We start from the raw sequence: 15,770 nt of genomic DNA, 5'->3' as shown, positions 1-15,770 counted from the left end.
CCATTCTGTGATTCTGTGATAATTATTTCTGTTTTTACAGCACTCGGGGAATCTAGCTGTCTTCAGATGAAGAAATAAAATTGGAATTGTCACCTCTGGTATCACTTTCACGATCAGGTAAAAACAACAAAAAACATTTGGAAATAGATGGATATTCAAACCTGTTTGGTTTAAATAAAGAGAGAAAGTTAAAATCTATTTTTCCCATATAGGAAGTGTGTAAACTGCATTTGCCCTTAGCTCCACCACTGCTCTGGGACTGGGCTGGGGAACTGCTTAGTTACATTATTGCAAAGATGCTCTCCCTTTCTGGTGCTTCTCTGTACTTTCCACCTGCAGTACAAGTCACTGGGAGGATGTCACATGTTTAGGGGGTTCAGATCCAGTGGGTTCTGGAAACCATACCAAAGCCACAGTATTAGCTTTTATTGCACATGCTGATTTGGTTTGCTGGCTGGAGGTTGTAGTGTGATCTCATTTTATCCCCTGCCTTTCACTAATTGCTACATCTCTGGTGTTTCCAAGGCTAGTTGTCAGTTTGGGGATCTAGAAATGATATTTTTCCCCATTGCAAATTAGCTTATTCCCCATCCATTTGGGAAAGGACGGGTCATTTTGAGGATTAGGTTACATTTATCACAATTTTGGCATGTGCCACAATGTTTGGAAAACCTAAAAAGGTACCAGATGACGGTCCCTGTGTCCTTGTGGACTATAAGGGCATTAGCACTAAGTTGATTGGTGAACAAGGGATGGGAGCAAGACTGTGTCTTATGCAGTTTACCTTCTGTCTCCTGTTTTCAGCCTGAAAGGACAGGTTGTGGCTTCCCATTGCAGTTACTGAGGCAATCCTGGAACTGCAGAAGGGCCGTAGCCTCTTTATGCCTCACCATCAGGCTTTTGTTCATTGTGGAGTTGAGAAACACCCCAAAACATGCTTTCTGGGTTATTGAACATTGCCAGTATTTGTTCATACATTTGTAGCCTTTCTCTGTAACTTTATTATTGTCTCATTGTTCCTATATTCCTATCTTTCATTTGATGTTTATCAGAGAAGTTACAGGGGTGGTGTAGTTCTCATATATAGGATGTAAGGAGCAAAACTGTGGGTTAGGTATTTTTATGAAAGCAATAAACATATTTTGAGGTGTGGTGGGTTGATCTTGGCTGGCTGCCAGGTGCCCACCAAGCCACTTTATCACTCCCTCTCCTCAGCAGGACAGAGGGGAAGAAAATAAGATGAAAAAGAGCTCGTGTGTCAAGATAAAGGCAGTTTAATAAAGAAAAGCAAAGGCCGTGCACAGAAGCAAAGGAAACAAAAAAAGAAGATTTTTTTTTTTCTCTACTTCCCATCAGCAGGTGATGTCCAGCCACTTCCTGGGAAGCAGGGCCTTGGCGATTGCTTCGGAAGACAAATACTTTAATAACAAATGCCCCCACTCCTCCTCCTTTCCTCGAGCTTTTATTGCTGAGCACAATGTCATATGATATGAAATATCTCTTTGGTCAGTACATGTCAGCTGTCCCAGCTATGTCCCCTCCCAACCTCTTGCTCACCCCCAGCCTACTGGCCTTTGGGGCGGGGGGGGGGCGGGTGGGGGTTGGAGAGTGCCTTGATGCTGTGAGCACTGCTCAGCAGTAGCCAAAACACTGGTGTGTTATCAACACCTTTCTAGCTACCAATACAAAGCACAGCACTATGAGGGGTGCCATGGGAAAAGTTAACTCCATCCCAGTCAAACCCAATACAATCTCCACCCTTTATTCCATACCATTTGTGTCATGCTCAGGTCCCACATAATTTAATACATTTATAGATCTTCTAACCATCCCATTGTATCTAATTCTCATTACTGAAATCCCTTCTTACCAACACTTACAACTTATACTGTATACTTAAACCATCTTTATACCCAGCATACATTCTCATTAACTACTCTCCCCTGTCCTTTAACAGATAGATAGATATTATCCTCTGTATTGGACCCCATGCTGGAGCAGGGGAAGAGTGTGAGGAGGAAGGAGCCACAGAGACAACGTATGATGAACTGACTGCAACCCTCATTTCCTGTTGCCCTGTGCTGCTGGGGGGGAGGAGGTAGAGAAACTGGGAGTGAAGTGGAACACCGGAAGAAGGAAGGGGTGGGGGGAAGCTGTTTTTGAGATTTGGTTTTATTTCTCATTACCCTACTGTGATTTGATTGGCAATAAATTAAATTAATTACCCCAAGCTGAGTCTGTTTTGCCCATGACGGTAACTGCTGAGTGATCTCCCTGTCTGTCGTGGTTTAACCCCAGCCAGCAACAAAGCACCACACAGCCGCTCACTCACTCCCCCCACCCCAGTGGGATGGGGGAGAGAATTGGAAGGGTGAAAGTCAGAAAATTCGTGGGTTGAGGTAAGAACAGTTTAATAATTGAAGTAAAATAAAATAGAATAGCAGTAATAGTTGTAATAATAATAATAATATAATACAATAATAATATACAAAGCAAGTGATACACGACACAATTGCTCACCACCCCCTGACTGATGCCCAGCACATCCCTGAGCAGTGATCACTGCCTCCCAGCCAACTCCCCCCAGTTCATATACTGAGCATGATGTCATATGGTATGGAATAGCCCTTTGGCCAGTCTGGGTCAGCTGTCCTGGCTGTGCTCCTTCCTAGCTTCTTGTGCACCTGGCAGAGCATGGGAAGCTGAAAAGTCCTTGACTAGTATAAACACTACTCAGCAACAACTAAAACATCAGTGTGTTATCAACATGATTCTCATCCTAAATCCAAAACACAGCACTATACCAGCTACTGGGAAGAAAATTAACTCTATCCCAGCTGAAACCAGGACAGTATCCACCCCTTATTCCATACCATATACGTCATGCCCAGGTCTTACACTTTCCAATACATTCCAATTAATCACCACCACTTTTCCTATCTTTTGATATATATATACACACACACACACACAGATATCATTTCCTTAGTCTATAGGCTATCCCTCTAAAAGGTCTGTTGAGTTCATTCAGTCCGTGACTTTCGGCTCCATCTGTCATAACAGTCTTTCAGGGCAGGAGAGATGGTGTGTGGTGTTGGATTGTTGCATGCTGAAGCCGGTTCTGGTTCCATCACTGCTGCACTTTGTTCGGTTTCCTCAAAGTTCATTCTTCATTAATTTGGGTGATTCTTACTGTATACTGTTGATATGGCACATAGTAATCATAGAAGTGATGACATCCAGTATAATATATCAGCTAACATACCATTCAGTTCATTGGCTATTTTCACCCAAAATCAAATCCCCCTGAGGTACACACTGGACTTCCCCATCCTCCCGCATCACCCACCAAGTGCACCCAGGTCCCTGAGCAAAATCAATCCCACGAATTGGTTTTCCTTTGCCTGAGGCAGGAGTTGACTAACCAGGTGGCCTTTGCTAAATGTGTATCCCAATGTCTGAATGTCCCACCACCCATTGCTCTCAGTGTAGTCTTTAACAGTCCATTGTATCGTTCGATTTTCCCGGAGGCTGGTGCATGATAGGGGATGTGATACACCCACTCAATGCCATGCTCTTTGGCCCAGGTGTCTATGAGGCTGTTTCGGAAATGAGTCCCATTACGTGACTCAATTCTTTCTGGGTGCCATGTTGCCACAGGACTTCCTTTTCAAGGCCCAGGATAGTGTTCCGGGCGGTGGCATGGGGCACGGGATATGTTTCCAGCCATCCGGTGGTTGCTTCCACCATTGTAAGCACATGGCGCTTGCCTTGGCGGGTTTGTGGGAGTGTGATATAATCAATCTGCCAGGCCTCCCCGTATTTGTATTTCAGCCATCGTCCTCCATACCAGAGAGGCTTGAACCGCTTGGCTTGCTTGATTGCAGTGCATGTTTCACATTCATGGATAATCTGTGCAATGGCATCAACAGTCAAGTCCACCCCTCGATCACGAGCCCAGCTATATGTTGCATCATTGCTTCCTTGGTGGCCTGAGGTGTCATGGGCCCACCAAGCTAGAAATAATTCACCCTTATGTTGCCACTCCAGATCCACCTGAGCCACTTCAATCTTAGCAGCCTGATCCACCTGCTGGTTGTTTTGATGTTCTTCAGTGGCCTGACTCTTGGGTACCTGAGCATCTACGCGATGTACTTTTACAACCAGGTTCTCCATCTGGGCAGCAATGTCTTGCCACAATGCGGCAGCCCAGATGGGTTTGCCTCTGCGCTGCCAGTTGCTCTGCTTCCATTGCTGCAACCATCCCCACAGGGCATTTGCCACCATCCATGAATCAGTACAGAGAGAGAGCGTTGGCCACTTTTCTCGTTCGGCAATATCTAAAGCCAGCTGGATGGCTTTCACCTCTGCAAACTGACTCGATTCACCTTCTCCTTCAGCAGTTTCTGCAACTTGTTGTACAGGACTCCATACAGCAGCTTTCCACCTCCGATGCTTCCCCACAAGACAACAGGACCCATCAGTGAACAGGGCATATTGCTTCTCATTTTCTGGCAGTTTATTATATGGTGGGGCCTCCTCAGCATACGTCACCTCCTGCTCTGGCGATATTCTGAAATCTGTGCCTTCTGGCCAGTCCACGATCACTTCCAAGATTCCTGGGCGACTGGGGTTTCCTATTCGAGCCCATTGTGTGATCAGTGCGACCCACTTACTCCACGTAGCATCAGTTGCATGATGTGTACAGGGGATCCTCCCTTTGAACATCCAGCCCAGCACTGGCAGTCGGGGTGCCAGGAGGAGCTGTGCTTCAGTACCAACCACTTCCCAAGCAGCTCGAACCCCTTCATATGCTGCCAATATCTCTTTTTCAGTTGGAGTATAGCAGGCCTTGGATCCTCTGTATCCCTGACTCCAAAACCCTAGGGGTCGACCTCGAGTCTCCCCTGGTGCTTTCTGCCAGAGGCTCCAGTGAAAGGGTTAAAGCCAAGATAGACAAAGCCACTGCATCAAAATGCCTCCTGAAAAGCCTAGGGGCAAGGAGTATATTTAAATATCTTAGTCACTTAACTAAACACAAGAAAGGCCTTTGTCATTTAGGGAGTAGTTAGAAGGGTTGTAAGATAAGGGGGCTCTGGGATTATCCCATCTCAGACAACTGGGCCTTGGGAGAACAAATGCGTGGAAGATAGGAAGTCACAACAGGATGACGACAGCCTTGAAGGACACAGTTTACCTGATGCTGGGACTGAGTTTGCGCAGAAGTAGAGGTCAATCAGCGAGCACAGGGAAGAAGACTACGAGCCTTCATCTGAAGACCCCCAAAGACCACCTGAAGACCACCACGGGAGACAACTGCGCATGCGGATTGGACATTTGCATATGTTAATAAGTTCCGTGAAACCTCATGTTTATGTAAATGAATCCTCGGAAATCCTGTGAATATGTAGGACTTTATAGTATATAATCTCTGAAAGTCCACCAAATCGGGGGAGCACTTATGGTGGAGAATCCCCAGTGCTGCCCAGCGCTGCAATAAAGAATACCTGCTTAATAGTAACTTCCTTGCTATTGAGTTTCATTTCAGGGACTCTCTGAATACTCCGTTTCTCCCTTGGAGAGATTCGGACTGTGAGGAGAAGCATCCGTGAATTTTTGTATCAGTTTTGGCACCCCAGATGGGACCCTCTCTGCTCGGCTGCAGGACCCGTTGAGAACGGGACTCCCCAGGGTACCCCCGGAAAATTTCCGGAGGGACTCCTTGCCTCAATCGGATCGCTGCGGGAGCAGACAAGGACCGTCTTCGGAAAAAGGTATTCTTTCTTAAATTTGGTTTGGGACTAGTCATCTGTCGGAAACCCCTGTAAACCGTGAGTGGTTCACGCTTGGTGGAGTATACCGGGCTGCTAGCGCCTTAAAGGTATACACTGGGGGCACTTCGGTGCTCATCTGGGGGCACTTCGGTGCCCATCTGGGAGCACTTCTGTGCTCATCTGGGAGTACTTCGGTGCTCATTTGGAACGCTTGCATTTGGGTATATTGGATCTTGGCTTTGGAACTCGGTTATTTGATTTTGGGATTGTGTTTGGCATGTTATAAGGACAAGTAGTTGCTCTGTGTTTGCTTTTAGGATTTTTGTTCATTGTATTGGTATGTGAGCTTTTTGTTGTCAAAAGTGTCTATACTGTCCTGCGCGTGTGTGAATGAGACGTACTTGGTATTTGAGTGTTTTGTCGTCAAAAGTGTGTATGCTGTCCTGTGCGTGTGTGAATGAGACGTACTCTTAGTACGAAGCGAGTGCGGAGTCCTGATCCGCGGTTTCGTTGTCCCGCGAGGGAAACGGCCAGAGACGGACGAAGCGAAAGAAAAAGGTTGTAAGGATGTAAAACAGTAATTCTGTAACCCTCTAAGTGGTAAAGTGTGGACCGTGGAACTAACTGTTAAGATACTGTGGGAATACAGGAGAGAACTGGGACCAATAACCGTCTTGCTACAGTTACTTATCTATGACACCAGACACTGGGAGGGTTTCAAAGATAGAATAGACTAGACTATTTCAGTTGGAAGGGATCTACAATGATCATCTAGTCCAACTGCCTGACCAATTCAGGGCTGACCAAAAGCTAAAGCATGTTATTAAGGGCATTGTCCAAATGCCTCTTAAACACTGATGGGCATGGGGCATCAACCACCTCTCGAGGAAGCCTGTTCCAGTGTTTGACCACCCTCTCGGTAAAGAAATGCTTCCTAATGTCCAGTCTGAACCTCCCCTGGTGCAACCTGGATGTGGCAACCCAAACTGTGCTCCCAACAAACCACGCAGCCATCCAGGTCTCAGGCTGCAGAGGGTGCCAGAGCCTTTCACTGGTAACAGATGGCAGTAGTGAGAACAGCTGTGTGAGGTGTGAACAGGTGGATGATCTGCTCAGCTTGGTGGCAGAGCTACAAGAGGAAGTAGAAAGGTTGAGAAGCATCAGGGAGGCTGAGCGAGAGATTGACTGGTGGAGCCAAGTTCTGCCCTCCCTGGATCAGAAAAAGGAGCACCAAACAGGAAATACTCAAGATCAAGGGGACCCTGTATCCTCCCACTGCCAGGCAGCAGCCTAAAGGAAAGAAGTGAACGGAGGCAAGGCCATGCTCAGGGCAGAAGGCGAACTCCCTCCTTGCCCACTACACCCTCGCAGGTGCCTCTGTCCAACAGGTATGAGGCTCTGGAAGTGGAAGGCCAGTCAAGGAAGGATGTGGATGATAGTCCATCTACACCAGAGGTGTCTCCAAGGTTAGATAGGCCTACCCACAGTATCACAACCACCTCCACGAGGAAGGAAAGAAGGGTTATAGTTGTAGGTGACTCCCTTCTGAAGGGGACAGAGGGTCCAATATGCCGGCCAAACCCTCCTCAAAGGGAAGTCTGCTGCCTCCCTGGGGCCCAGGTTAAGGACATCACCAGGAAACTTCCCAGCCTGGTACAACCCTTGGACTACTACCCGTTATTGACCTTCCATGTAGGTGGAGAGGAAGCTGCAACCTGTAGTCCAAAAGCAATCAAGAGAGACTTCAGGGCCTTGGGACGGTTGGTAAGGGAATCGGGAGCACAGGTTAGTTGTTCCTCCCTCCTTCCAGTTGAGGACAGGAACATTGAAAGGAACAAACGGATCCAGTCCATTAATACATGACTCCGTGGCTGGTGTCATCATCACAATTTTGGGTTTTTCAACAATGGGATGGCCTACACGGCACCAGGCTTGCTGGCATCTGGACGGGATTCACCTTTCTCAAAGGGGGAAGAGGGTCTTTGCTGAGGAGCTTGCAGAACTCATCGACAGGGCTTTAAAATAGACTTGAAGGGGAGGGGGTTGATATCAGGCTTGCCTGTGATAAGCGGTGGGATGGCACGCCATGGTTAGAGGGATGGGGTACTAGCGGGGGATGGGGTGCTAGTGAGGGCCCTCAGCCTGTTGATCTGAGGCGTGCTGTGGCAATTAAACATGGACTCCGCATATGAGTTTAGGCGAAGCCCCTTTATTTTTACAATCTATCTCTTTTATAATATTATCTAGTGTCCACGCATCTCCAGCTTTGCTTATTGGTTCTTCAAGTTGGTGCACACGAATTCCTCTTTCAGGGATGTATCCAATCTCATCCTTATTTTTCTGCCTCTGAGTTTCACAAACTTGTTTGTAACAAGCCTCAAGGCCACAGCTGCATTCCTGCGAACCTGTTTGTAACAAGCCTCAAGGGCACAGCTGCATCTCGTCAAAGTAAAACACAATCTCATTTATTCCCACAATTCCCCCCTTGTTTTTCTACCACAAAAGCTTGTTTAATCATATTCTGTAGCATTTTCTGTACCCAAGACACTAGACAAGAAACTATCATTATTATAGCGCAAAATATTAGTAACAACAAAAGACCCATTTTGATTAGAGACATTATCCACCCGCCAATTCCCCAACTTGTTAGTAAGTGATTCAGCCAACCAAATCCATCACTGACTTGTAATTTGCTAACCCCCTCCTTCAAATCTTTGATTGCTTTATGGATTGATTCGGAGTTATCTGATAAGTCATTCCCCATCAGTCTTCTTGGAGTTCAGTGTCTTCTGCTGCTCGTTCCTGTTATCCGATGCAAGAGCCGGTCTTACGCACCTTGCAGGTACCCACTTAGGTCCTACATCTGTTGAGACACAAGCATACCCTCTGCCCCAGGTTAGTAGATCAAAAGGACCTTCCCAATTACCCGTTTGTAGCGATTTTGTAAAAACTCGGGCCTTCTGTGGTGTGGCTGTTAAATCTTTTGATTGAAGAGACAGAAAATGAGAGATAATAACAGGAATATTATTTTCAGACATATTCAGGTAGTTTAACACATACACGGCTTTACTTAGTCTGTCTGCTGGAGCGGCCCCTGGCATTCCCCCTTTTTGTTTTTGCAACATGGATTTTAGAGTGCGATGTGCGCGTTCTACTATGGCTTGGCCTCGTGGTGAATGTGGAAACATCTAGTCCGGCACTGCCGGCGGTGCTGGCTCGGAGACAATCGGAAAGGCTTGTAACGGCGTATTTGCTGTCTGAGCGCGCTCCGCTTTTGCGCTCCCTCGCGAGATTCCCGATCTCGGTAATAATGGTTTGCCATCTACGTCATATTTCGATCGACATTGGTTCGTGAAATGCCTTCCTTTTTTACATTTTGGACATAGTCCAGGTGCGCTTGGTGCGCTCGGTTTTCCTCCCCTTCTCAATTGTGGGCAATCTCTTTTAAAATGTCCAGTTTTTCCACAGAAGAAACATGATTTCTGTACTTTCATTGCAGTGGCAAAAGCTGTAGCTAATGTTTCCATATTATGTGACATTGACCCCACCTTCTGGGTAGCTTCTGTCATATCCATTAAGGAGGGATTTTTTAGAGGCAAAAGCACTTTTTTACAGTCCGTATTCGCATTTTCAAAGGCTAATTTTAGGAGTAGGACCTCTCTTGCTTCTGCATTTTTGACTTGGTTTTCCAAAGCCTCTTTAAGACGATCTAAGAATGAGATATATCCCTCTCCTGCCCCTTGCTTTATTAATGTAAATGATTTTGTCGCTCTTCCGGCATCCGGCACTCTTAGTAATGCCTGTAAAGCAAGGTCTCTGCCTTGTGCTAATATCTCTGGTCGTAACCGTGCCTATAACGTTGGGTGATTTAGCGGCGGATCCCCCATAAGCTGAGGGAGTCCTGCCCCTTGTAAAGGGTCGCCTTGTTGTCGCTGCTTATTGATAATTGTGGCGTTTTGACAGGCGGTACGCCAGGTGCTTTCAAAGATCACCTTTTGCGTTGGGGTCAATATAAGATTAATAAGCGTGTATATATCAAATGGTACCATTTCATTTGTAAATATTCCCCGTAGCAGGGATTGTGTAAAAGGAGAACCCAGTCCATGCGCGGCAATCGTTTGTCGTAGATCTTTTAAAACATTATAGCCAAAAGGTTCATGCTCATCGGGGACATTTGCGTTGCTGCATATGACGGGACACGCGATCGCTGAACAAAAAGCTGTATCTCCCACTTGCAACGCTTGGTGTCTAATCCTTTGCCACCTCGTAGCAGCGGCTGATGCCCCCCATTCCTCGGGCGGCAATTGATTATCGGTTTGTGGAGTATCAGCATTAGAAGCGGTAGAGAAAGGCGGTAAGAGTGCCGACGCAGCGGGGGCCGGGGGTGGGCGGGGAAGTGGAGGGGTACTGGTTGCAGGGATCGGAAGGTCTAGCGGAGGTGTTGAAGCCATAGGAGCAGGTGAAGGAGAAAACGGCGCAGAGGGTAGTGGCGGCGCGGGGGGGGGTGGAGGGTTGTGCAGCCTGAGCCCCCACTAACAGAGATATGTCGGAGGACGAACCCAATGTCGGTGTCTCCGGCGTGCCCTGCGGGGTTAGCTCCGGAGTGGTAGCAGAGGCTGCAGCCTTTCGGTCTGACTTTAATTGTTCTAAAGAGTCTTTCAGTAAACGCCACGTCGTCAAAACACTTGTGGCATTACTGTCCCCCCTGGTGGCCGCTTCCCATAACACTTTTCCTGCCTCCTCCCAAGTCTCCACCTGGAACGCGGTCGCTGCGGTCACTTGTTGCCCGTTTTTTCGCAGCCAAGTTAACAACAACCGAACCTTTCCTTCATCATAATTTATGCCCCTTTTTGCAAGGATTCGCAAAAATATACGCAAAATAGATTTTTCTTCCGAGGACATTTGCGCCCCCATTTTCCCGTTCCCAGCTGCTCACCTCTTTTTCCCGAGGCGATTAATTGTCGACAAGCAGCTCTCTGGTCCGCTGCAGTAGAGTTCAGCTCTATGGTCCGCTGCAATAAAGTTCAGCTGAGCTTGCGACCAGCCGCTCTCTCGTCCGCGGTTCTTAGGACCAAATCACGTCGTAGGACCGAATCACGTCGGGGTCACCATTTGTGGCAATTAAACATGGACTCCGCATATGAGTTTAGGCGAAGCCCCTTTATTTTTACAATCTATCTCTTTTATAATATTATCTAGTGTCCACGCATCTCCAGCTTTGCTTATTGGTTCTTCAAGTTGGTGCACGCGAATTCCTCTTTCAGGGATGTATCCAATCTCATCCTTATTTTTCTGCCTCTGAGTTTCACAAACTTGTTTGTAACAAGCCTCAAGGCCACAGCTGCATTCCTGCGAACCTGTTTGTAACAAGCCTCAAGGGCACAGCTGCATCTCGTCAAAGTAAAACACAATCTCATTTATTCCCACAGCGTGCTGGAGACACTGCAGCACAGTCAAAGTCCTACAGGGATGAGCAGGGGGCTCTTGAGGTAATAGGAGCCAACAGGGAAATATCAGAGAAATTCCTCAAGGGAACCAAGGGGTGTTCCTCCAAGAAGATGACACGGATGACAGCCCAGCTGAAGTGCCTCTACACCAATGCACGCAGCATGGGCAACAAACAGGAGGAGCTGGAAGCTACCGTGCTGCTAGAAAGTTATGACCTGGTTGCCATCACTGAAACTTGGTGGGATGAATCCCATGACTGGAGTGCAGCTATCGAAGGCTACAGGCTGTTCAGAAGGGACAGGCGAGGTAGGAGGGGCGGAGGCGTTGCCCTCTACGTCAAGAAACGGATAGAATGTGAAGAGCTGTCCCTGAAGAATAGCCATGAGCAGGTTGAAAGCTTATGGGTAAGAATTAGAGACCAAGGCAACAAAGGGAACCTCGTGGTTGGGGTCTACTACAGGCCGCCTGATCAAGGGGAGCCTATTGATGAAGCCTTTTTTCTCCAACTACAGGAAGCTTCGCGTTCTCAGGCTCTCGTCCTGCTGGGGGATTTCAACCACCCCGACATCTGCTGGGAAAGTAACACGGCAGGCGGTAGGCAATCTAGGAGGCTCCTGGAGTGCATGGAGGACAACTTCTTAAGCCAGGTAATAGATAGCCCTACCAGAGGGGATGCAGTACTGGACCTGGTGGTCACCAATGCAAGTGAGCTCATTGGTGATGTCAGGATTGGAGGCAGCCTCGGCTGCAGCGATCACACACTGGTAGAGTTCACAGTCCGGAGAGATAAGGGTCAGGTGAAGAGTAAAGTCAGGACCCTGAATTTTAGGAAAGCAAACTTCCAGCTCTTCAAGGAGTTAATCAACAGGACCCCCTGGGAAATGGCCCTCAGGGACAAGGGAGCAGAACAGAGCTGGCAGGTCTTTAAGGATGCTTTCCATGGGGCACAAGAGCTCTCGATCCCCAGGTGCAGGAAATCGGGCAAGGAAGGGAAGAGGCCGGCATGGCTGAGCCATGACCTGTGGGTCAAACTAAAGGGCAAGAAGAGAATGCACAGGCATTGGAAGAAGGGACTGGTATCTTGGGAAGAGTACAGGGCCACTACCTGGTTGTGTAGGGATGGGATCAGGAAGGCCAAGGCGCGGCTGGAGCTGTACGTGGCGAGGGACGCAAAGAATAATAAGAAGGGCTTCTACAGGTACGTCAACCAGAAAAGGAAGGTTAAGGAAAGCGTACCCCCTCTGATGAGCAAAAGTGGCAAGCTGGTAACAACAGATGGAGAAGGCTGAGGTGCTCAACAACTTTTTTGCCTCAGTCTTCACTGGCAGCCTCTCTCCTCACACCTGCCGAGTCAATGGGCCATTTGACGGGGATCAGGGGGGAAGAGGTCCTCCCACTGTAAGCGAAGATCAGGTTCGTGACCACCTGAGGAACCAGAACATACATAAGTCTATGGGTCCTGATGAGATGCATCCCAGAGTCCTGAGGGAATTGGCTGATGTAGTTGCCAAGCCAGCCACTCTCCATGATATTTGAAAAGTCATGGCAGTCAGGTGAAGTCCCTTAATGCCTTAATAATGAATGACCCTCCTCCTCCTCCTTTCTCTTAGCTTTTATTGCTGAGCACGACCTCATAGGGTATGGAATATCCCTTTGGTCACTTTGGTTCAGCTGTCCTGAACCTCCCAACCTCTTGCCCACCCCCAGCCTGCTAGCATTTGGGGGTGGGGTGGGGTTGGAGAGACAGACTTGATGCTGTGGGAGCACTGCTCAGCAGTAGCCAAAACACTGGTGTGTTATCAACACCTTTCTAGCTACAAATACAAAGCACAGCACTATGAGGGCTGATATGGGGAAAGTTAACTCTATCCCAGCCAGACCCAATACAGAAATAAATTGCTTTTCATTATATACATGCTGTCCAGATTCTTCCATCCTACTAAGAGAGTGTATCCATTAAGCAAATAGTAGAACATACCTACAGTTGATAATACAGATGAACATTAAGAACTGTAATGGGAAATGGAGTCTAAATTCAGTGTGAACTTTTCTGGTAATAGTCCCTCTATATTAAACTATTGGCATTATCAAGATGCATGACTGTGGATGATAATTAAAAAAAATATATAGGTGTGTTAAATCTTGCTTCTGGGAAGAAGTAGCTGAAGAAATGATTGAACATATTGGTCATTTCTCTTATGATGCTGGTATTGAATCCAGGGATTGATTTAGTTGACATAACAACTCATTAAAAATGAACTTATTCAAGATATAGAGAACACCAATGAAAAAAATAAAATCTAAGGACAAGACAGGTGGTCTACATAGGGTCTGTTATTAATTATAGCTGTACATATAGACAACTACATGTTTCGATTCTATACTATATGTATTACAGACCTTCTTCCATATAGCCAGTAGTTGGAAGATCCCTAAAAAGTATTATCTACCGTGATATGTCAGTGCACAAGAAGATAGGTTGAGCCTTTAAGATAGCTAAGTTCTCTGTAGATATGTCCTGGTTTCAGCTGAGCTAGAGTTAGTTTTCTTCCTAGTAGCTGGTATAGTGCTGTGTTTTGGATTTAGTGTGAGAAGAATGTTGATAACACACTAATGTTTTATTTGTTGCTAAGTAGTGCTCACACCAGTCAAGGACTTGTCAGCTTCCCATGCTCTGCCAGGTGCACAAGAAGCTGGGAGGGAGCATAGCCAGGACAGCTGACCCAGACTGGCCAAAGGGCTATTCCATACCATATGACATCATGCTCAGTATATGAACTGGGGGGAGTTGGCCGGGGGGCAGTGATCACTGCTCGGGGACTGGCTGGGCATCGGTTGGCGGGTGGTGAGCAGTTGCATCACTTGCTTTTCCTAGGTTGTGCTTTTTGTTGTTGTTGTTTTCATTTTCACTGTTATTGTTGTTGTTATTATTTTGTTTTATTTCAGTTATTAAACTGTTCTTATCTCAACCCACGAGTTTTCTCACTTTCACCCTTCCGATTTTCTCCCCCATCCCACCGGGAGGGGGAGGGTGGCTGAGCGGCTGTGTGGTGCTTAGTTGCTGGCTGGGGTTAAACCACGACAGTCCTTTTTGGTGCCCAACGTGGGGCACGAAAGGTTGAGATAACGACAGATCTGACCAATGCATGTTAAAATAAATTTTTTATAAGCATTCATTATATTAGTTTAATAGTGGCTGGTCACAATGGTGGTTTATTTGTTCGCATGGTTGTATTATGTAATTCCTCACTTGCAGTATTCATTCCCTGTGGTGCTGTTTATCACCTCTGGGAGATGGATCAGGATTATCATTTTACTGTACTGTGTAACATCGGCTTATGATACGATAATATTACTAGTCAAAAAACTCATTTGGTATTTTATTTGGTATTGCTGTCATCTCCGTACCTCGGACGCCATCTCTCGGAAATAATTAATAATGACACTCTTCACCTCTTCTCGGAGAACCAATCTATGGGGAAGACGGGAGGGGGGGGATGCTTTCCCCCGTTCTTTTACCTTCCCTTTCTCCTTCAGGCTAGTTACACCAGCTCTCGAGAATTTTTAATATCCTTGGGATGTTCAAACCAGCATGCTCCTATTGCTGTCTCCTGAATGTGTTTCAGGTCTTGTTTAGGTTTAAACAACTATTTAAAAAAATTAGCCAGAGATCTGCCCTGAGGCTGGACAGTCATGGGTGGCGCGGCATGTGGGAAAATACCGGCAGGTACTTAGAGAACTTCTCACCTCCAATGATCTGGAACTTCACTCCTGAACAACTACAGGATCCTGATGAAGTGACAGAATGCTTGAAAAAGAAGTGCTGTGGTTATTCCAAAGAGGCACAACTCATCGCACTGTGCTGGGCCCTGAGCAACGACAAGCTTTTTGAATAAATTAAACAGGAGATAATTCATGCAGTATCCCTTGGACCAGTCTGGGAAGGACTGAAAGGGTTAAAGCCAAGATAGACAAAGCCACTGCATCAAAATGCCTCCTGAAAGAATTAAAGCCTAGGGGCAAGGAGGATATTTTAAATATCTTAGTCACTTAACTAAACAAAAGAAAGGCCTTTGTCATTTAGAGAGCAGTTAAAATGGTTGTAAGATAAGGGGGCTCTGGGATTATCCCATCTCAGACAACTGGGCCTTGGGAGAACAAATGCGTGGAAGATAGGAAGTCACAACAGGATGACGACAGCCTTGAAGGACACAGTTTACCTGATGCTGGGACTGAGTTTGCGCAGAAGTAGAGGTCAATCAGCGAGCACAGGGAAGAAGACTACGAGCCTTCATCTGAAGACCCCCAAAGACCACCTGAAGACCACCACGGGAGACAACTGCGCATGCGGATTGGACATTTGCATATGTTAATAAGTTCCGTGAAACCTCATGTTTATGTAAATGAATCCTCGGAAATCCTGTGAATATGTAGGACTTTATAGTATATAATCTCTGAAAGTCCACCAAATCGGGGGAGCACTTATGGTGGAGAATCCCCAGTGCTGCCCAGCGCTGCAATAAAGAATACCTGCTTAATAGTAACTTC

At 46.8% G+C, this 15,770-nt stretch overlaps 1 pseudogene; it reads left to right on the top strand.

Annotated features, from left to right (window-relative positions):
• Positions 1 to 659: 659 nt before the first annotated feature.
• On the top strand, positions 660 to 9,540 carry LOC148054182 (uncharacterized; annotated as a pseudogene).
• The last annotated feature ends 6,230 nt before the right edge of the window (positions 9,541 to 15,770 follow it).

This window comes from Nipponia nippon, unplaced genomic scaffold, assembly GCF_047370975.1.
Source record: "Nipponia nippon isolate SJK-2023a ecotype South Korea unplaced genomic scaffold, ASM4737097v1 scaffold_33, whole genome shotgun sequence".
Classification (NCBI taxonomy): Eukaryota; Metazoa; Chordata; class Aves; order Pelecaniformes; family Threskiornithidae; genus Nipponia; species Nipponia nippon.
The sequence above is the reverse complement of the archived record's forward strand: the minus strand, read 5'-3'. Positions and strand labels throughout refer to the sequence as shown.